Source organism: Physeter macrocephalus, chromosome 11, assembly GCF_002837175.3.
Source record: "Physeter macrocephalus isolate SW-GA chromosome 11, ASM283717v5, whole genome shotgun sequence".
NCBI lineage: Eukaryota > Metazoa > Chordata > Mammalia > Artiodactyla > Physeteridae > Physeter > Physeter macrocephalus.
Window position 1 is genome coordinate 176,601,713 of NC_041224.1, and position 23,135 is coordinate 176,624,847.

Sequence of the window (23,135 nt, forward strand, 5' to 3'; positions counted from 1 at the left end):
TTCTAGGTCTTTGTTAAACATTTCTTGCATCTTCTCGATCTTTGCCTTCATTCTTTTTCTGAGGTCCTGGATCATTTTCACTATCATTATTCTGAATTGTTTTTCAGGAAGGTTGCCTATCTCCACTTCATTTAGTTGTTTTTCTGGGGTTTTATCTTGTTCCTTCATCTGGTACATAGTCCTCTGTCTTTTCCTTTTGTCTATCTTTCTGTGAATGTGGTTTTCCTTCCACAGGCTGCAGAATTGTAGTTCTTCTTGCCTCTCTAGGTTTCTTTTGAATCAGCATTAAGGTGAGCAGGACTTGACAAAGGTGTTGATCCTGCATCCACACACTGAGAAGTTTCTTCACCTGCTCCATCACTTTTCCACACTTCTTTCATATTTTGTCAACACCATCATCATAGCAGACTTCACATTCCATGATCTTGTCCTTGTTCTTTAGAATCGTGCCAATGGTTGAATGATTCACATTATGAGAATTAGTGACATCTACCAAATTTTTGCCTCGCTCCACTTTTTCAATTTTTTTCACTTTTGTTTCCACTGTTATCGCTTGGCACTTCTAAGCAGTACCAGATATATCACCGCTGCTTTTATATTTGCTTCCAGACATCCTGCACATGAAATAAAGATATTGTACTACTGGATTCTATACAGTACAGTACACAAAAGCACAACCACGTGTAGAGGATGCATGCACATGACAATGTACACCAGACACATGAACTAACTTACGTGATTGGACATGTGAATGCATGTTCACATCTTTGAAAATGTGCAGCTTGAAGGTTTATATGTAGGGGACTTCCCATACTAGGTATTATTACTTGTACCATCCTTTATTTTCATTCATGCATTCAGCTATTTATTACTTCCTCTTTTCAGCAGATATGTCAGTAGGTCAAGCCTCATAGTACACTGTTGTCACTACATGCATTGTTTTCATGAACCCTTGGAAAGTTCTTGGGCTCAGTCCAGTACCTCTTGCCTTAATCTGTCCTGCACTGCACTGCCCAAACCAATCTTTCTATCTTCTAGGGTCCCAATCTCATGACACATCTTCCATGGATGGCTCCACCCTTCCAAGATCTGATGACTTACCCACTGACTGGCTTTGGCTTTCTGTATGCAATCTTGGTTACAAGATTGGTTCATCTGCTTCCTCTGACTGCTTGAATGCAGCCAAATATTATGTCTGCACTAGTCCAGGCCCTGAGATCTCACACCAGCAGAAGAATTTAGATTGGATGGCTTATGCAATTCCTTTCAGATAAATGAGGCAGTGCTGAGATGGAGAATTTCACAGCTTCTGAGTTCTCTGTAAGTAAAATCGAATATAGATAATCTTTTGGAAGGGATCTGCCATAGTTTATTTATAGCTGGGTTAATGGGAGTTGAGGGAGGTGGAGTGTGGTGTGTAGCAGATGCCGGCTAGACACTCACTGTTCCAGTTACTCACTGCTGTGTAACAACTCCAAAACTTAGTGGATTAAAACAACAATGTATTGTTTTTACTGCTTATGATTCTGTGAGTTAAGAATTTGGAAGATATATATAGAGAATATATACAATATAATATTAAACATAATATTATTATAAAATATCTTTAAGTCTACTAAAGCCCTACCTCCAAAAGCTATAATTAGATTAGCGAGGAGAAAAATCTTAACTCAAGTTATATTAAGGAACATGAAGAAATGGATTCCGTGCAGCGATGCACATCACCAGTTAACATGTATGTCGATAACCAAATTGGCACGTCAGATTATGTAGCATTGTTCCAGAAACCAGCCCTGCATTATTCAAGGGAGCACAGGCTCCGGACGCACAGGCTTAGCGGCCATGGCTCATGGGCCCAGCCACTCCGCGTCATATGGGATCCTCCCAGACCGGGGCATGAACTCGTGTCCCCTGCATCGGCAGGCCTCCGGACGCACAGGCTTAGCGGCCATGGCTCATGGGCCCAGCCACTCCGCGTCATATGGGATCCTCCCAGACCGGGGCATGAACTCGTGTCCCCTGCATCGGCAGGTGGACTCTCAACCACTGCACCACCAGGGAAGCCCTATGCTGATTTTTAAATATAATTTTCCAGTAGTTTAAGAAGAATAAGTTTTTCATTTAAAAAGCCAGCGGGATCAGCAGGCAACTAAGTTCTGTTTTAGTTGGAAATCAGTGGGTGGGAATATAGAGTCACATTTTTTTTTCCTAAATGGAACTAGAGAAGCAGCAGATCTAACAAGCTGTAATCAGCCAAATTTCCTTTTTTATAAATACATGAGTAAAAACTTGGGGTTTTTCTTTTTTACATGATATCTTTTAATTCAACATAGCAGTAGCAAATCACCTTTGCAAATCTCAATTCCTTTTTGCTGCACAAAAATCTTTATTTGGAGGAGGTCAAAAGAAGCTCATCTGAAATCCAACAAATCTATGGGAAATTGGGGATTTAAGAGGCCAAAATAGTCCAGGGCCATGTGTATATGAAAGTAAAGGAGTATAATTATCTTACAGGAACTCACCTGTTCCTACCCCAAAGTAGGGCAGCCCAGGGGCACCAGTTCCCTGGAACAAGGTTGGGGAAACCTGTTAAGCTAGGGATGGGTGAGAGGGGTCAGTTATCTTAAATAGCTGAGAGAGGATTGAGCCGGGGGTGAGGTACAACCAGGGATCTGAGAAAGACATCTAAGGCTCAGGGCCAGAGAAGGAGTGTCACCCAGTGGCTGCAAATGAGGACTGAAAGGGGTCATATTAGCCTATGCCCCTCACTAGCCACTGTCCTTGGACCAGTTTCTTCATCTACACAGTAGGATTTATGATGCCTACATATCATCTTTGACAATCAAGTGATGAAAATGCACATGAAGTGTTTAGTTCAATTCCTGGCATGTAATTATGACCCATAAAGGGTCCAAGAGGCAATGGCAGGTCTAAAATTTGTCAGTGAACAAACAAGTCAAGATCCAGCTAAGTGTCCAGGCAGACCAGGAAGGGCAAAGCAAACTGGGAACATCTCTGGGGCATTCCTAACACACTGCTGTTAGGTAAGGGTGATTGGGCACTGATTGAGGGCAGTTGCTGTCACACCCAATATAACGATGGCATCAAACACTAATGTACCTTCCTGTATGTCACGGATCTCTTCCTCGATAGCTTGTGTGCAGATGCATTTTTGTGTGTACATGTGTGTTTGTGTGTGTATGGCAGGGGAACTATTTAACAAATCTTATCCTACTTTCACTAACGTGGTTTGCAACAGAAATGCTGAAGTGAATCCCTTTGTAGAGGAAAGAATATTCTGGCCAAGCAATTACTCAGAGCATACTTTTTCTGTGGTGCACCTCTGATGGGTGCATTCATTTTTACCACAAGTCAGTACCAAGAGTGTGACACTCGTGTTGGAATATCAGGGTGAAAATTCTGGCTCTTCAACTTACTTAGGCAAGTGGCTTAACCACCCTGTCTGCCTCAGTTTCCTTATTTTCAAATGGGGATGATGTCAACTCATTTAATTAGGATTAAATGAGATCGTTCATTTGGAGTGCCCAAGATAATACTTCACACATAGCTGAAGTGCACAATAAATGTTAGCTACTTTATTCTATTCCATCTCATGTCATTGCTCCAGCACTGCCATCATCCACTTCCTTGTCCTAGAGATCTTGTAGGGAACCTGGACAGCCTCCTTTCTACCACTCTTCCTAAAACTTGTCACTAATCCCATAGATTCTACAGCCATAATGTGTTAGGGCACTGCTTCCTCCCTTTCTCCCACTGACCCTCTTCTGGTTCAGGCCATCACTATTCCATGCTGCATTTTCAGTGATAACCCCCACATGATTTCCATATATCATTATTCATGCTCCATCTCTAGGCTCCCCCCGACCCTCACCAAAGCCACCCAGAAATGGTAAGAAGCCTTCCATAGCTCTCCAAGGCCAACCCTGTCCTGGACCCACTTTCTCTATTTCCTCATCTCAATGCCCCTCCCAGGATCCCCAAAGCCATCTACACCAGTCTTCTCCCCACTATCCCAAGAGCTCTAGCTCTTTTTTGTCACTACACTAGTCTCTCTGCATTTTAAAAGAAGAGCTATTTCATTACAGTGTTCATAGCAGCACTATTTACAATAGGTAGGACATGGAAGCAACTTAAATGTCCATCAACAGAGGAATGTATAAAGAAGATGTAGTACATATATACAGTGGAATACCACTCAACCATAAAAAGGAACGAAATTGGGTCATTTATAGAGTCATGGATGGACCTGGAGAGTGTCATACAGAGTGAAGCAAGTCAGAAAGAGAAGAACAAATATCGTATATTAACACATATATGTGGAATCTAGAAAAATGATTATCTTATTTGCAAAGCAGAAATAGAGACACAGACGTAGAGAACAAATGTATGGATACCAAGGGGGAAAGGGGTGAGGTGGGAGGAATTGGAAGATTGGGACAGACAGGTATACACTATTAATACTATGTATAAAATAAACAACTGATGGGAACATACTGTATGGCACAGGGAACTCTACTTAATGCACTGTAGTGTCCTAAACAGAGAGGATATATGTATATGCATGCCTGATTCATTTTGTTGTGCAGTAGAAACTAACACAACATTGTAAAGCACCTATACTCTAATAAAAATATTTTAAAAATTAAATAAAATAACAGAAGAGCTATTTACATCTATATATTACACCAACCATACTGCGGCTCTTGGGGTTTGACCTCTTTTCTCGTTCTGTATTTCAATGTGCCTAGCTAAGCTTGACACTTAGTGGGTGCATCATAAATACACATTAAGTGATAAAGGGGAAAACCCAGGTCATTCTAAAGGACAAACATTTTGGTGTGAATTTCAGAACATTCCCTGGGTTGAAAGTTACTCATTCAAGAATCTCCCACGGAGAGATAAGCAAGCCCTACTTGTTGAGGTGTGTATAATTAGACTATGACAAATAGGTTCAGAGCATGTCATAAAGAGTAATCTCTTTGTGAGCAGAAGCTCTCTTGTCCTTGAGGTGCTTTCAGTGTCACTCTAATCTTGTATTTTAAAATCTTGGGTATATTTCTGTCAACCAGAGGCAACTCCTGATTTCCTTCTTCGTGGGTGGACAGTAGAGATGTGCGGAGTCCCGAACATCAGAAAAACACACAATTATATGTGTTCAGCTATTCGACAATTCAGTGGTATTCAGCATGATCAGTATATCCTTACTTAGTGCCTAATACATGCAAAATGAAAAGTTATAAAATAAGAAGGGAGATGCAATAATTATCCAGTTTGACCAGACTGTAAGGTGCTAGTGGATGCATGTGGAAAATGCCACTGGAAAGGTAAATTAAAATAGAATGGTAGAAAGACTTGAAAGCCAAACTGAAGAATGATGGATTACTAGCAGGGTGTACATGAGTCCCATCTCTTAGCAGACAGATGCAGGCATCGTGCTCTTGCAGTATGACCTCTGCCTTGTTATACCAACAAGACTCATGACTTAAAAGAAATCCAGTTCAGGTTTCCACTTTGCCTCTGTCATGAAATGGAGGGTTCACAAGTCAGGTTGCTTCCCCAGGTCCACGGTCTGGAGAAAATGTTGAAAGCCGAGGGAAAGGGTCTGAAATCCTCAGTTCTAAGGAAGCAGCTCAAACCCTCCAGCAGTGAGACCCCAGGGACTTCCTGGGGAGCAGGTGTGAGAAGCATCAGGGAGCTGCTGGCACCAGGTACAGTCAACAGGATAGGGGGCACTGAAAAGACACCTTGATCTCCAGCAACAGACATGGGTTCAAATTGTGGTTGGTCATTTATTTCCTTTGTGGCTTTGAATGTCATTAACTTTCTGTACCTCTATTCACTCATCTGTCCAATGGGAGAAGACAAACATTCCTGGCTGAATGGACACCTTTTTTTTCCAAAATTGCGTCCATTTCCCCAATGATCAATTGTTCAAAATAATAAATGAAGCTAAATCTGAACTCGGAATCTACAACTACAGTCCGACTCAATGAGCACACAACAGCAGCTCCAGGACTAGGGGGCATCCACAGGGGGACAATCTGGGCAGCATTAGATGCAGAAAGACTGTGCATCATGAGGACAGCCTTTTTACTTAACCCTTTCTTTCCCTTTCTTTTTCACCTTACAGACCAAACTGAGGGTGCTACCTGTGGGTAACACCAAAGGGTTGTGTGAGGTTTAAAATGAGATCACAGGACAGCTGTATGCACAAATGTGTTGTAATCTGTAAAGTCCCACGCTGTGAGTCACTGATGATGATGATGATGGTAATAATCATGATGATGATGGTGGTGATGATGTTCTCAGGGGTTCAGTCCCTAGGAGAGCATACAACAGTGGCCTGTCTTTTCCAATGTTTTCATCTATATATTTACGTATATTTATTTACCTATACCCTATATTATCGATAGAGAGGATTTAAGGCAGTTTAAAACAAATATAGTAATGACATGTTTCAAAAATAAAATGAAACTGAAAAAAGGAACAAGAAAAAGGGATAAGGCAATTATTTGGAGTAGAAGAGTTAATATAATCTCTGGGTCATCAGCTCCTGGCAGCCAAGGCAAAGAGGAGAGCATGAACCATCCATCACTTTCATTACCAGAGCAGAAGAAGCCAGACAGTTCTTCAGGAGAAGTGACAGATACTAAACTCCAGTAGGAATGCTTCTAGGGTGTCCATGGTCAGACATAAAGTCCAGAGGAGCAGCTGACCCTGGTTGGGTTAGGGATCAGGGGAAAGGAAGGCTTTTGGGTAAAGGAGAGCTCAGGTGAGTCTTGAAGAGGACCAGAATTGGATCAGGAAAGATGGGCATTCTAGGCAGGGAAGCAGCATGTGCAGACGTGGTCGACGTAGCCACTGCATTCATGACCACATGTGGGTGCCCCATAAATATGTGTCCAATGGAAAAAAGCCAAAGAGAATATGAATAAACCAGTCAGAAAACAAAACCAAAGGACTAGTTAGCTCAGAAATTCAACACAGCCAAACTTGCCGGCCGCTTCAATGAGTCTGTGTGTTATTTAATAATGCAATAGTAACATGCTTAAATGGAAGCCTTCTTTGTCTTTCTTTTGCTACGATCTTTGTCTAAATAGCACCAGGCAATGTGGCTCTCTCTGGAATATTCTAGCACCATGATGCTTCCCCGGCAAGCACTGATATCAGCAAACCGACGGAGGGGAGGTGACACAAGGCTTCCTCCCAGGTGACAAATCCAGACTGACTTTTTGAATAAGAGAAACTGAAAAACTCCCAAAGCTCCTTGTCGATTAGCTGACACTGAGTCCTGCTGAGTTTGGTCGGCGTATTTTCTGCAATCTGATGATGCACAGGTTGTAGCAGAGCTAAACAAGCAATGATAGCTAACATTTCAGAACCCAGTTACTGTTTATTTAACAAACTGGGGAACCTGGCTTCTATTGCATGCCAGCTCATGAAGGCACTAGGGATCCAGGTAAATAAACCACTGTCCTTTCCTTCTCCCAGGGCTCTCGGCCCCTCTCTGCCCATTGTTCTCACCCCATCCCATTTGCCTCTTTGGTCTCTCCCTCCCCAATTCTCTCCCCCGACACCCATCTCTCTCTCTTCTCTTTTCCTCGTCCTTTTTCTCTCCTTCCTCTCCCCTCTCCCCATAGAAAAGTGCTTTATCCTCAGGGTCTCCAATGTCACACTGGCATGTCTAGAAGTGGGTCATTTTTCACTCACTCTACTCCTTATTAGGAAAGTTCATTCAATCCAGTCACTCATGCATCCTTTCAGCTCTGGGGGAAAAAATCTCCTGTTATGTCTTTGATAATTTCTTACCCATCTATTTTCCTTTTCTCTCAATAGATTGCATATTGGGTTTGGTAGGCAGAATAATGGTCCCCCAGAGATGCTCATGTCTAATTCCCGGGACCTGTGACCCACAGTTTTCAGAGTAAGAAGGGAGCTCAAGCATTCCTCCTCCCGCCCCCAGCCACCATTCAGCATTGCAGACAAGTTCTCAGAAGAAGGGAACTGCCAAGGGGACAAAGATTTCATGAGCAGCTACTAGCTCCTCTGCAAACTTTTGAGACTGCATTCTCTGCCTTTGCAACACATGGCAACAGATTGTTGAATCTCTAGGAGCCAGAACTCTGAATTTCATTTAGCATTTAATTAACTGGAATAGACTAAGAACTCAGTGGCAGCCTCCTGATTGCAATCTGTGGATGGATGGGCATTTTTATCTGAAAATGATGACCAGCTTATCTTCTGTCGTGCAGCTATCACACATGATATGTATCTCTCGTTATCCCAGCCAATCAACACAGAAAGTTTATTAAGATTCTATCATTCGAAGTTATCACCAATGATAGGATTTTTCATCTGAATGTGCTTGTGTGCAATACCGTATTTTGTCTAAGAGACCCTCGAGGAGAACGAGAGAGGGAATGTTATCATTAAGGAGGGTGCAGTGAATCTACGGTCAACGACCAAGTCATTGAAGGAGTGTGGCCGCCCAGACGACTCTAATAACCTGATCACTTAAAAAGAAGTTTATAACTCCTCTTTAAAAAAATAAAAAATGACATGGCTACAGAGGAAGGAATCAGAGTGATCCTATAGTAAGAAGGAAAAAAAGCAATTGCTTAGGTGAGTAACTGGAAAGGCAAGCCATATGATTCTATGTTTTGCTAAAAGTGGGCTCTGACCTTCCTAGAAGCTATAAAAAACTGAAATGTGATCAGTTCTGAGATTTTGGGGTCCCATGAAATGAATCCATTATTTATGAGAAGCCAGCTTTCACTTGGGTCATCTATGGAGAGGAAATTTGGAGAAGAACACACTCCGTCAAACACTCAGGTATTAATCCATACCATCAACAAATTTCCCTTGATGTGTGGTCACCCTGTTGGTGCTGGGCTTTCAGTGCTAAATCAAACTTACCTGTGGACAAGCCACTCTGTGTGGCAAGCAGGCAGTGAGACAATCACAGTAAAATGTGAGGATGCTTCTATGGAGGTGGGTGAAGCATCCACTGAGGACCCAGGGGCTCGGCTGATCTCCTGAGCTCTGTGAAATTGGGGATGTTTTCATGGACAAGACAGAGATGTAAAAGAGAGACATTCATCTAGGAGATGAGGAAGGCGACCTAAGTGAAGTCAGGCACGGAGACGGGACACAATCATACATCATGATTGATTTCTGTGTGGGCTGTTATCGATAAGTGTTATCCTCTCTTCCCTGGCTGAAAGCTCCAAGGGACCACTCTGGCTTCCCCCTTCAATGTCACACTCCCAGCACAGGATCTGGCACGTGGTGGCGGTTGAACAGGTTCCTAAGGAAAGAATGAAGGAAACAAGAGACTACTGAACAAAGCCTTGGTAACCTGGAGCTGTGGCAGATGCTCTTGGTAATTAGGCAACCAGAATTATCTGTTTAAGGTTTTACCAGAGTAATTTGGTCAGCATTGTTTGTCTAACACTTTTCAGAGGTCCACATAGAGGATTTTATCAGTTTTCCAGAGACCTCTGGAGTTTACAAGACTGCTTGACATCCTACATCTAACCTGATACCCGCAAACATCTGATAAGGGAAAGTACTAGCCTGGTGCAGCATGAGGATGGGAATAAGTCTAGGGGCAATAATTTTGCTCTAACTCCTTCCCGTTACATTGTCGTTCGGGTATATGTATCTGCCTCCCCCACTTATGCTGTGAGCTCACTGCATTTTCATAGCAAATTCCAAAAACCTTGGATGAAATCAGAGTGGCACCACTTGGGAGCTGAGTGAGGCTTGGGCACACAAATAACTAAGCCTTTCTGAATTTTAAATGCCTCTTCAAGTAAATGTAGAGAGAACGAAATTTGTCCGTACACAACTCAAAAGAGTTACAAAACTTCTGGTGTTCCCCAAACCCGACATGGTCGACCTCCAAAGTCTTCTACCGCTCCCCGCGACCCACTCTCCTCTTTCAAACCATCCCTACTATCTTGGGAGCAGGTCTGAAAAACTCTGTTCTCCCGACTTCCTTTCACTTCTCCCCATTTTTAGAAAAATAAGGAACAGGGAGGCTCCCAGCAGGCTCTCCATCTTCAGCCTTTCACACCTCTCCAGGACCCCAGGACTCCTGTCTTTCCTCACCATCTTTCTTGTTTTCCTGAGTTTTTACCCAGTTAGGGGTCCTATCCCCCTAATATTTCAACTCTCCTTTTCTAGAGCCGTGGGGGCCACTTTGAATGTCTCTGGCTCTGCCTTGGGAGCCCTAATTCTTCACTATTACCTGGGAACCTCTGACAACAACCCTTCCTCGGAACTCATTAACTGGGCTTCCCCATTAATTCATTAGCACTCAGGAGCCCTGGCGATGATCTTTTTCTTCCTCCTGCAGTCTCTGCCCTTACAAATTTCATTTCTGAGGTTTCTCTCACATTTCGTTTACTGTGACATCATTTATGAAGTTCTCCCTCGGCAGGAGAGGAGTCAAAAATAACTATATATCATTTTAAATTGCTCCCGTTTGTAACTCTACATTTTAAGAATATCAAGGGAAAAAAAGTGTCTAATGACAGGGCTACAAGTGGATAAAGAGCTGACAGGGTAATTGCATTACCAGATGCTTCCATACACCAGTTCACTGCTTCTCGGGCCTATTTGAAGCAACGGGTGTCAGGTTAGTAATTAGGCTCTTGCAGACAAACTGGAAGTACCATCTGAACACTTCTGAACACCCCCATCACTTCCATTTATGCCAAGTTCAATGTGAAGCACACCGTCACCATGCTTTTCCCACAAGGCTGCCAAAAGTTCCCGGGGACATCTCTCCCGCCCCGTCGCTCCCACACAAGTTAATAAATTAGCACTTCCCCCACACAGCAGAGAACTTGCTCGCAGGATGGCAGGACTTTGGTGCCTGTTGATAACAAAAACACCCAATAGCAACTTAGACTCTGCTTTTTGATTCTTCTCGTCTGACTGTAGGCTGGCTGACATTCACACTCAGGGTTTCTTCATGTTAATTTCTTTGTTTGATTTCCTAATGTGGTCATCACCTTGGAATAGTGCAAAGGCCAGAGGAGATGGGACAACTGGCATTTAAGTCCTGCGTGAGCCATTAACTTGCTGTGGGGCATTGGATGGGATCTGATGCCAGTTAGTTGTGTCCCCATTTATTGGCCCAGGATGGGGTCTACAGCGAAGAAATGGAACTGGGACCAGACTCAGCCGTAGGACTGTGATGTCCTGGGAGGGGGTCCTGTCCACCATGCTGGGTGAAAAGTCATAAAGGTACGGCAACAGCAAGTGATGGCCTAGGTAAGCCTTCTCTGTTAGAGGAAGGGTGTTGAGCTCTAATCTGAAGGTAGCAAAAGTGAACAACCTATCTCTAAAAGTGTTTGAGAGCAGTCTTCTTTGAAGAGGTCCATGAGTAGACTTCGGGGATGGCTGCCAGGCCAAAGGTAATCAGGAATAGGATGTCAAACCAGTATGACAGAGAAGGACAGTCATCTTGAACATGTGCTATTTTTGCCCACCCAAACTAGCTTATCTTTTTTTTCTAATAAAAATCCTGTTTTCCTTTTGGGAAAATTCATTCTCCTACTGTCAATACACATGGTCAAGTGAGGTTGACTTATCCCACTCCTAATACAAGAGATGAGTGTAATCTCCACTTTGGTCCAACAGAGAAAGTCCCAGAATTATCGAGGAAAGGATGCTTTCTTTCTGATGAGGTTGCTGAACTCATGAGTTATTTTTAGGTGATATCTCACCTTAAGGAGAGAGATCACCTAAAAATAAAGCCAATGTGGAGGAGAGTGGAGACAGACCAAGCCTGAGTGATGTCATGCAGCTCCTAGATGTAGCCATACCTGAAACAGGAAGCCATTGGAATTACCAGTTATGGGCTGCAATAAGTCTCCTTTTATTTGGTTCAATCCAGGTTCAGTTTGGGGTTTCATTTCCTGACAATGGAATAATCCTAACCAATAGAGTTGGATAGAGCTCAGTCCTAGAGGAATTGGGTTCTGGTCAGCTCTATAAGAAAAGCTCCCTTGACATGGGGAACATTCAGCTGTCAAAGAGCTAAGAATGGATGTAGGTACTAGAACAACGCAGAAATATAGTTACCCAAACTAGAGAAAAATCATATAGTCAAAGGAGTTGATTCTGAGTCCCAGAGTGTCAAAGTCTTTAAATGTCTCCCACTCAGGCCAAGGCAGGAAGTGTCTCCTGGTTGGGGCTAGGAGCCCAGCTGTGAGGAGCAGATACTGGTTTCCATGTTCATACAGGCCCAGGGATTGTGGACTGGCCATCTCCTTCCCTAGGTCCTTTGTTTCCCCATGTGTAAAGTGAAGAGGTCAGATCATTTGCTCCTTAGATGACCCTGAAGCCCCTGAAACTATAATCTCCTTCTCCCTTCTAACCCCAGCGTGGAACAAGTTTAAAACCAAAAAATAAACTGCCCAGGGTGGCTATGAGAGTCTCAGAATGATGGTTCTTTTGACTAGAATAGAGGATTTTTGAAAGCAAGGAGTCTGGCTTCTATTCTCATTACAAGATATCTTCCATATTCTACCACCTTTCAACCAATCTTGTGCACAGCTATCTGGGAAAGGTTCCCAAAACACCTATGAGATCTTATTGTTTCTCTGGCTAAAATGTTCACCAGCTACAAAATACATGGAGTCTCTCTAAAGACTGTGTGCATGGCCAAAAATAGCATTCAGAGGATATGAATTTGGAAAACCTCTTTGCTGAAAATTTGAACTTTTACATAATTCTCATTATAATGCCTTTTACATTCTTTAAAACAAAGGCATAAGTGACATCTATAAATGTTACATGGTATGATTTTATATGTCATGAATTTTATTATCCTATTTTTGGTTAATGTTTCTATAAAATCAGTGGAGAAGGAGAAAATATGGAAAGACAGAATGTGTGCTGTGCTAGCAGTGTGTGTCAAGACATGGATATAAACATACAAGGGTCTCTGAATTTTATGATAGAGCTGTCATTGCCTCAGTTCAGTCCTGTCCTGAATATGCTGTGTTGGCTCAAGTTTTTAACAGTCTTAAGAGCTTACTTGGCTTCTTGATCATTGGAAAGTCAAGTCAAGCTTCAGATGTGGCAAAGCAACATCTTAACATCAGGTAACCACGGGTCATAAATGTGGCCTCCCACAGAATGGCTTTTGGGGTGGGACCCTGAGAATTAAATTCAGGCCCTGCATTTAAACCCCAGCCCAGGCTTAGGCCTCTCTGGAAAAACAGGTTCCTCTTCCTTCACCCTTTAATGATGAGGCCATTTTTCAAAAACTGTTCTATAAACATTAGCCTTTCATGATGCCCTGTTGGAAACATGCTCTAGACAGTCAAATTTTTGCCAGTCTCTGGGCTGGATTCTGAGGAAGCAAGGAGAAGATGGAAATTCAAGGAATGCCTTAGGAAGACAGAACCATGGATAGATCATTTCAACATATGACAGAGACACCCACGGGGTACCAGGGGAGGCCAAGCTGAAAGAACAACTTCAGGATGGGAAGGAGGTATTTCTGGCAGGGGAATGAGGAAACCAAGTTTTTGAGAATGACCTGATGCCACTACTGGGTTGAATTTAAGCAGAAGATCTTCTCAATACATTCTGACTAGTTTCCATGACTGATACTACTAGTCACTGATGGAAATAGTTCTGAGGATCATGTAGAACAGTCACTTCTGGTCTCATTAAGAAAGAGAAAGAAAGGACATTAAAATATAGAAACACTTTTATTTTTAAGCAAATACAAAAGATTAAAGGATGGTACAACAACAGCACCCACCTCCGTGTCTGGGAGTATGGCATAGACCGCCGTGGGCAGAGACCTGTGATGCCACTGAAGGATGGAGATTAATACACAGGATGAGGCCAGGGAGGCAGTTCATTCTCTTCTCCTAACCAGGTGATGAATTATCCCCTCAGCCAAAGCTGGATACAACAAAAGGAGGAAAGAGATTGGGAGAGGTACTATGAGGAAGTAAGAGAATTGGAAGATTAAGACAGTATACAGATTTTCAGTATAGTCCCTCTCTTTGTTCTATTTCTAATGCCTGAATGAGTTAAAGGATGCCATGGTCAAAGTTCATATTTACAAGGTTTTTGAAGTTGGTTCTCTTCAGCCTGGTGTAAAACATATCAGTTGGAGATAGACTGTATTCTTGAGCCAGTTAACAACAGCTATAAAAGTACCAAGAAAAGAGCCCCTTCTTATCCAAGCACCTCTTAAAAATCTTCATTAGAAACTAGTTAATGAACAGATGCTGATAATAAGTAAGCCAGGGGAAGAGTAGCCAGGAGAAGGAGTCTGATGTCAAAGCAGCCACAAGAGGTTGTTAACATAGCCACTGAAAATTAAGCACAATGAAAAGAGTGCAAAGAAAAAAAGAATGATTAGGTTCACTGAAATTTCTACTATCTTAAAATTTTATTTTTAGACCTAACATAGAACATAAAGAGAAAAAAAAAAGGGAGTGGGGCATGGAGTTAATTTACTTGATCTTGAATGTAAGCTCAGTGGTTTATCATTCAGTCACCTGATCTTTCATATTCTTTGTTTCCTTTTTCCTCTCTGGTAGAATGGGGTAAACAAGCCTCACCTCACAGGGGTTGTTGTTTGGATTAGAATTGAAATAAACAAAGAAACTGGCCAGGTGCCTGGACCAGAGTCAGTATTCAATCTGCTGTAGTCAATGTTATCATTGTTATGCTCAATTCCACTTAGCAAACGTGGACCACAAAGTAAATATTGACCTTGTAATCCCTTGGCTTCTAGCCCAAATTCTTAAACTAAATTGTCTTATATTTATGGAGATGCAAAGGCCCTGGATTCTCATCTCTTTTAATCTGAGAGTCACAGGAATTGTTCACTTAAAGATGGTGGAGAAAATGAATTTTTCCTCTACCCTCAACTCTCAAACCCTACGAAAAACAGTAATCTTTTTAAAATGAATGGGACTAAGAGAGAAGATATATCATCTTCAAATGATACAAGGGAATTACCACCACTTTGAACCATAAACTATGGTACACACCTGCCAAATACCACCTGGTCTAAACCTATGTGGAGGAGAATGCTGAACAAAGATACACTCCAGCTTCAATCTCAAGCAGAATGTATTGTCCCTAAAAGGCCAACTTTTTAAGCGGTATAGCCAATGGTTACTTGATTAAAGATCTAGGGTTGTGTATTAAATATAGAAGAGGAGAATAATGCCCTTGTAGAGATCCTATCCAAGAACATGTATTGTCTAAAGAAGAGTGAGCTCCAGGAATAATCATGCCGTTGCCTCCTAGATGATAAATATGGGTAGCAGTCAAGTGGATTTCCAAGAGGGAGAGGAGGCAGGAAATTCAAGATGGTAGCACAAAGAATTTGTGGCCATGCTGTTAGCCACAGCAACATCCCGAATGTTGAAAACTCAGGAAAGACATCCTCCCGGATGAGAGAAATAATAGCTCTTGTGAATAGAATGAAAGATTCAGTTTTCCCAGAGTTGTGACTTCAATCTGTCCTAGCTCACTTTACCCCTGTCCTTCTTCATGTCATTTGTCTATAGGTAGCCTGAAAATATTTTAGCATTGAAAAGTTGTTAATAATACCCAAAGAAATATTAACAAAAGATATGTATGTATATTGCAGGAAGGGTTACTCAAGTTGATGGAAAAGAGCTCAGAAAAATAATTCTACATAGTTTTGGGGGAATTTTTCTCAATATAAATAAATTACAGGAAGTCATACAATCATTGAAAGAAGAGATTATCAGATACAACAAGAACTGATAATCTAGAAAATAATTTTTAAACGGTATTAGAGATGGAAATCATTTTAGATGAAAAACAGATAAACACAATTGATTTTTTTTAAGTTGGAGAATATACTTGAAAAAAATCACACAAAATACAATGGAAAAGAAAAGCAACAAAAAGTATTATAGAAAGGTAACGTATAAAAAAGCTGAATAAGAGCCAATATATGTATAATTCGTGCTTCTGAAGAAAGTAATCAAAAACCTATTCAATGATACCTTAAAAGGAAGTTTTCTTACATGAAGACTATAAATTCTACAGAGCGAGTAATATATTACACCTCAGGAAAAAAAATAATACAACATGTTCAACATTAAACGAAATTCCAGTGAAATGATTGCCCTTCAAGTGTAAAGAAAAAGATCACAAAGCTATCTAAATAAAGAGAAGCAAATTACCCAGGTGGACCTCAGTATTCAAAGCCAGAAGAGAAACAGAATAACCCGCAAATTGCATAGTAAGCCACACTGGCCTTCAACCATAAAAGTAATAGACAGATACTATCAAGGATTCAATAACTAAGGGACTATAGCAGCCATGAGACATTCCTTAAAACTTTCCTGGACTATAATCCCAGTCAGTAATCCTAGGAATAAAAATAACGATCTCAGGAATAGAGAAGCTACAGTAAGACTAGTGGAAGGCATTGAGTCCATTCACATACAGAAGTAAGATTAAACAGCTGCAAAAATTATGATTAAAGAACAATATAAATATAAAAAACATGTAAACCATAAAAATGATGCAACAAGGTAAAATTTAAATGTAAAAATAATAATATAATTAACAAAAATCAGGGACTGGAGGGAGAGATGATGGAAGGAAGTATTGACGTGTTAACTTTTTCATCTTTCAGATGTTCTTCTGAAAAATCTCAAGTTTTTTTCAAAACTTTTATCTAATTTTTAATGAAGAACTATTTATCTAAAGATCAAGTTGTTCTTTATAAAAGAAGTAAAAAATGCACTTGATTTTTATTAAAATCATAATTATATTTTTTCTAGAAAGAGATATTCTTTCTGGCTGTATTTTCATTTGTTTCCTATTATATACATAAAGAGGCCCAGAATAATGACTACCAAATTTTGACAATTGTTACTTCTGAGCAGCTTAAAAATAGATTTTTTTTTAAACTTTTTCACTTCTTTTAATTGCTTGCATTTTTTCATAATTATCAGAATTTTTAACAAAAGAACAATTATTTATTCTTGTAACAAAGTTTAGCATCAGAGAAGAGCCAGGGGGAGACATGAGTAAGACCACTAGGCACATGGCCAGCCATCCCCATTTTCTCATGGTTTCTTGGGCCCAAGTTACAGGAGAGCTACATATGTGGTTATCTAATGCTCTCCTTGCGTTTGTAGGTCAAAAACAATCCTCCCCACATCACTCTCCACTGAGCCATACTACCAACTAGAGACATCTGAGCCTTTGGAGCCGAGACCACTGAGAAGAGAAGTTGGTGAAGCGCCATCTTGGAACAGAGGCCTCCCTCTCCTTCTGTCAGCTCATCCCTCCTCAATACCATTCTGTGCCTCCCATTGCACTTAGAGTCAAACTTGGAGTCTTCACCATGTCCCGGGGGGCCCTGAGACATCTGGCCACAAACACCTCACTGTCCCTATAGCCACACCAGCATTGTTATCTATTTCCAAATGCTCCAAGCTTCTTCCCACTTTACAATCTTTGTTTTTCCTTTGCCCAAGATGCTTCTCCCCTAGATCTTTACAACATCTCCTTGTCCAGACATCAACTCACCACCTCAGTAATGCCTCCGTGATGACCTATTCCACTCCACCCCTGAAACCCTTTTTGTCCTTCTTAATTTATACCATTATCTGAAACCATCTCATTCATTCATTCCTTTACTTGTTTATTGTGTCTTCCCCCCTCTAGACTCCAGGAGACAAAGGACCACCTCTGGTTGTTCTCTGCTGTGTCCCCAGTGCCTGGAACTACCCTTGGCATATAGTAAGCACCCAATGAATGTCTGTGGAAACAGGACTGGCCTCATGAGCATGGGACCTGTGCAGATACACACAACCTCAAGTTCAGAAGGACCCTTCACTTGAATTAAGCTCTGCTATTGCAGTTGTGAGAATCTTAGTTTTGGGGAGAAATGTATCATATTTCCAGTGTGCATTGGCCTCTACAAATTAGGTAATTGGTTCCGTGTGGAATAAACAAATGAATGAATACATGCCAGCACTACACCAATTGCTTCAGCCTCAAAGCCTCAGTTTCCTGCAAAGTAGGGAGGATAACCCCTCCCCTGCCTAACTCACAACGCATCACAGGATCCTAACAGAGAGTGTTCAGAAGGCATAGCCAGGTAGGATTCTTCAAGACATACCTCCTCCCAACAACAGCTGGTCTGCACAACTGGTTGCACAAGGCCCAACCTACACTTCTGTAGCACTCGGAGATTTTTGTTTAACTTCAAAGGCCCTTTGCATATACTGTTTTCTCTGGATTGACCACCCCATTGTCTGCCTGGCTAGCTGCCCATGACCATCAAGACAAAGAGAGGGTATTTCCTGCTCTAGAAAGCCTTCCCACCCTGAGGATCCGTGGACACCACTCTAAATTCCCTCAAAGTACTTTGCTTGCTTTTATCATCACACTGTGATAAAAGTGTGGTGATAAAAGCAAGTGAGGCAGGAATTGTCTTGTGAGGCAGGAATTGTCATCTCTTCATTTCACAAACCTTTTCTGCTCCTCCACTGCATGTGAGGTCCTGTGATTAACACCTGGGATCCAGAGGTGTCAGAGGCTCCACCTGGCAGGGTAAACAGACAAGTCTTCCATCTCTTCCAGCTCTGCTGAGACCACAGAAGGTGCTCAATAATTGTTTGTAGAATGAATGAATGACTTAGAGTCAGGATTAAGACTTGGGGGACCTCCTGGTGTCTTACCAAGATGGCCACACATTCGCAGCATGACCTTGGACAAGTCATTGACCGTTTTATGCAAGAAGTTTCCCCTTCTGCAAATAGGCAGGAAGGGAAGAATCAGACTAGATATCCTCTCTCTTGTTTTCCCTCTTGTCTGGAGCCAAGAGTCTATAAGTAATCAATCAAAATACCACTGGAAGTTGGCATTTATTAGGTGCATCTTAGGTACCGGGAATTTGGAATAGCATCTCCTCTGGTCAACAATCTCATATAGTAGATGATTATTTTATCCCAGTTTTTCAGAAGAGGAATGCATGGCCTAGAAAATTTAATACATTTTATCCATTGTCCCACAACTTTTAAATGACCGTTTCAGGGTTAGAACTTACCTATCTGACCCAAAGCCCCTGCTTCAAACTACTACACAACCCTGTTCCACACCCCCAGTCTCATCTTGGGTCCAGTCCCAGGCCCCCAGCTAGTCTAAAAACAGAGAACCAAACTGAATTAAGAACAGGGAGTAGAAGATTCTGCCTATTTCATGTGCTTTTTCCACTGGCCACCCTCCAGTTAGCCAGGGTTGGAAAACTGTGCATATCCCTCTCTCCTGGTACATGCAGCACCCCTCAAACCCATGGAAGTCAGTCTCCAAGGGGTTTCTGTGATTGACACCTATAGCCTGTAACTCACATTCATCTGGGTCAATCAGAAGTGATGGTCTGTCCTCAAGAAGTTCGATCCCACATCCCCCTTCCATCCATCCAAAGTCAACACTCAGATGCTTGATTTGGTGACAAAAGAGCTCCTGTGTGGCTGCCAGGAAGTCGATCTGGTGATGGATCCTCCAAGTGATAGCTCCAGCCCTTTCGCCAGGCTCACCCTCTGACAGTTATTACTGCTGCAATAAATTCTTCAGTAAAACAAACAGGCACGCTGTAAATTTATTAGTCTGGGCACTCTGTGTTACTTAACATAATAGCTAGTCTTAAACAGGTAACTACTGCAGTAAATAAACCAGTTTATTTAGGCACTGTCAGCCTTAAGTGTTCACAGGGGCCTGGAGAAATGGCGTTGGCCTTTCTAAGCATGATATATGCCCACATAAATTACATTTGCCCACTCAGAGGTTTGAAGGCAGCAGACCCCCTGGGAAGAGCGTGGCATCTCAGAACATCTCTGTGAACTTCAAAAAGGCTATGGACGGGAGACACAGAACTAAATATGTAAGTATATATGTAGATGGAATTTGTGTATGTGGTCTCCGTGTAAAATAAACCAGTGCCCTAAATTTTCATAGTATGGGAATGCATGTGAAATAGATTGAAGGTTTTGTTTTGTTTTGTTTTGTTTTTGTTTTTATGCTGAGCTGTTTGCAGAGAACTAAATGGAGAACAGAATACAGCAGAAGAGAGGAGAGAACTAACATTTGATGAACTGGGCCCTTGGAGGTCAGGCAGCCTGACTAATCATCCTTATATCCTCCAAGCCCTGGTGCATCTCCAGGCACCAAGTGTAGGCAAAGGATAAATGCTGATTTTCCGTGCCAGATCCTGAAGTGGGCTCTTTATACAAATATTTATTGGGGCAGGTATTAGGCTCCCAGAGCTGCTGTAACATAATCACCACAAACTGGGTAGCTTAAAACACAGAGATTTATTCTCTCCCAGTATTGGAGGCTGGAAGTCTGAAATCAAGGTGTCAGCAGGGCCCTGCTGTCTCTGAGACCCTGGAGAGAATCCTTCTACGTCTCTTCCAGGTTCTGGTGGTGGTGGCCATCCTTGGCTTTCCTTGAGTTGCAGCTGCATCAGTCCAATGTCTGTCTCCATCATCACATGGCCTTCATCTCCATATCTGTGTTTCTCTTCTTATAAAGATACCAGTCATATTGGATTAAGGGTACATCCAACTCAAGTATGATGCCATCTTAACTAGTTACATCTGCACCAGCTGTGTCACCAAATAAGGTCATGTTCTGAGGTTCTAGCAAGGACATGAATGTGGGGGACACTATCTAGATAGTATAGGTACCTTCCATGCATCAGGGTGCTTCGAAGAGCAGCTTCTCATTTCACCTTTGCTTTTTTGGGGTAGGAACTCTTATGCCCATTTTAAAGATGAAGACACTAAGATTAGGAGAAGTTAAATCTTGAACAATGTTCCAGAGCTAGTAATTGATGAAGTCAGTGTTCCAGCTCAGCTCTGATTCCAAAGTCCTCCTTTTCCCCAAGGCTCTGAGAGTCGATCCTCTCTGTCCAGTGCTCGAACCACATGAAGATACCTTAGACCTCTCTTTATTTTTTTAAATTTTTATTGGAGTATAGTGGACTTATAATGTTGTGTTAGTTTCAAGTATACAGCAAAGTAAGTCAGATATATATATATATATATATATATATATATATACACACACATATATATGTGCATTCTTTATCAGATTCTTTTCCCATATAGGTCATTACAGAATATTGAGTAGAGTTCCCTGTGCTATTCAGTAGGTCCTTATCTATTTTATATAAAGTAGTGTGTACATGTTAATCCCAATCTCCTAATTTTAGAGCTCTCTCTTTAAAAAGCAGCATGTGTGCAGGCGTGCATGTGTGTCTATGTGTTTAATGATGCTCATTGCATTGGAAGACATAGTTTGAATTGTTTAAAGGCCAATTGTCAAAGCTCAAAGAGCCAGGGCCTAGAGAAGACAGTATATAATGGAACCAAAGCTTTCTTCAGACCATATTTGGATTCAGTTGCCTGTTGCCCAGAGCCCTGAAAATAAATGTACGGATAGATAATTATTCCCTGCCCCACATATTACCAGATATGACTGTGCCCGTCTGGTGGCCAAGGAGCCGACCCATTGTTCAAGTGCAGAGCCCCACCCCCACTTGGCTGCGAAAAAATGTGGTTTCACTTTCCTGTGGATCCCAGCTCAAAAAATAGAATGACATACAGTCAGCAGATGCCCTGTGCTGGCTCGCCACTGCCTGGCCCTGGGATCAATTAGACAAACATGGAGCAATGGGCTTCCTCTGAATATGGTCAGGAAAACAGTCTCAGGATCTGGGGATTCCGACACCCGCTGCTTGAGCGATGGGGCTCAGTTCTTACACAGCGTCCCTTCCCCAAAGGTGGGACCACCTGGAAATCCATTGCACTTGGCCTTGGGGCAAGTTCTAAGTGACAATGAGGACAATGAATATCATCTATTCCCACCCAGGGAGGGAAAGTGCAACAACAAGAAAACACATGAGGTTTGGAGACACCAATAGACCTAGATTTGAAACCTACTCCATTACCCTCTGGCCCAGTGACTTTGAGCAAGCCACTTCACCTCCTTGGTCTGTTTATGGGAAATGAATCAATGGCGCCTACCTATGTATAGATCTAACAAGCCAACACAGATAAAATTCCAACCCGGAGGTGGACTTTATCATTAGACTCGCTCACCCCATTCGCTGTAAATGGGGAAACCAGGGTGGACATTGTTCATTATAATCTTGACTAGTAGAGCCGAGACTTGGAGGGCATGATGCTAAGTGAAATAAGTCGTACAGAGAAAGACAAATGCTGTATGATATCACTTATATGTGGAATCTGAAAAGTACGACAAACTAGTGAATACAACAAAGAAAAGAGACTCACTGATACAGAGAACGAGCTAGTGGCTACTGGTGGGGAGAAGGAGGGGGAGGGGCAATACAGGGTGGGGAGTGGTAGGTACAAAGTATTGGGTGTAAGATGGGCTACAAGGACGTATTGTACAACATGGAGAACATAGCCAACATTTTCCAAGAACTGTAAATGGAGTGTAACCTTTAAAATTTGTATTAAAAATAAATTATAAAAATAATCTTTTTTAAAAAGCCAAAAAAACACAAGATTTACACCCAGATCTCCATCACAATCAAGGGTATGCAGTGCAGAGTAGAAGCAGTGGAGGACTCCCTATGAGATACTCTGCCTTCAAAAGGTGTATTTCTGCCCCAGTGTCTAAACTAGTGAACCGTCTATTCACTTGTGCATCTGCCGCACGGGACCACGGGCTCCCTGAGAGCACAGGCATGGATCCTTCACCTCAGTCCATCAAGTGCCTGCTGGACAGCCTGGCACATGGAAGGTTTAAGGAATATTTATTGAACAATAGAAGGGGACAGAAACCCTCCTTGGTGTCCCCATAGCATCTACGCTTCCCCTATTATGGCCCCGGTACCATCCTGGGGGAGATTGCTTGTCTGCAAGGGTTTCTTCCTCAGAAAATTCAAGCTCCATGGTGCCAGGGTTAAAGTGCCCTCAATGCATTCCTGTGACTTAGTGCAATGCTTGGCACATGGTAGGTGAAAATCACTGGTGAACTATTTCCAGTAGCCAAGACATGGAAGCAACCTAAATGTCCATCAACGGAGGAATGGA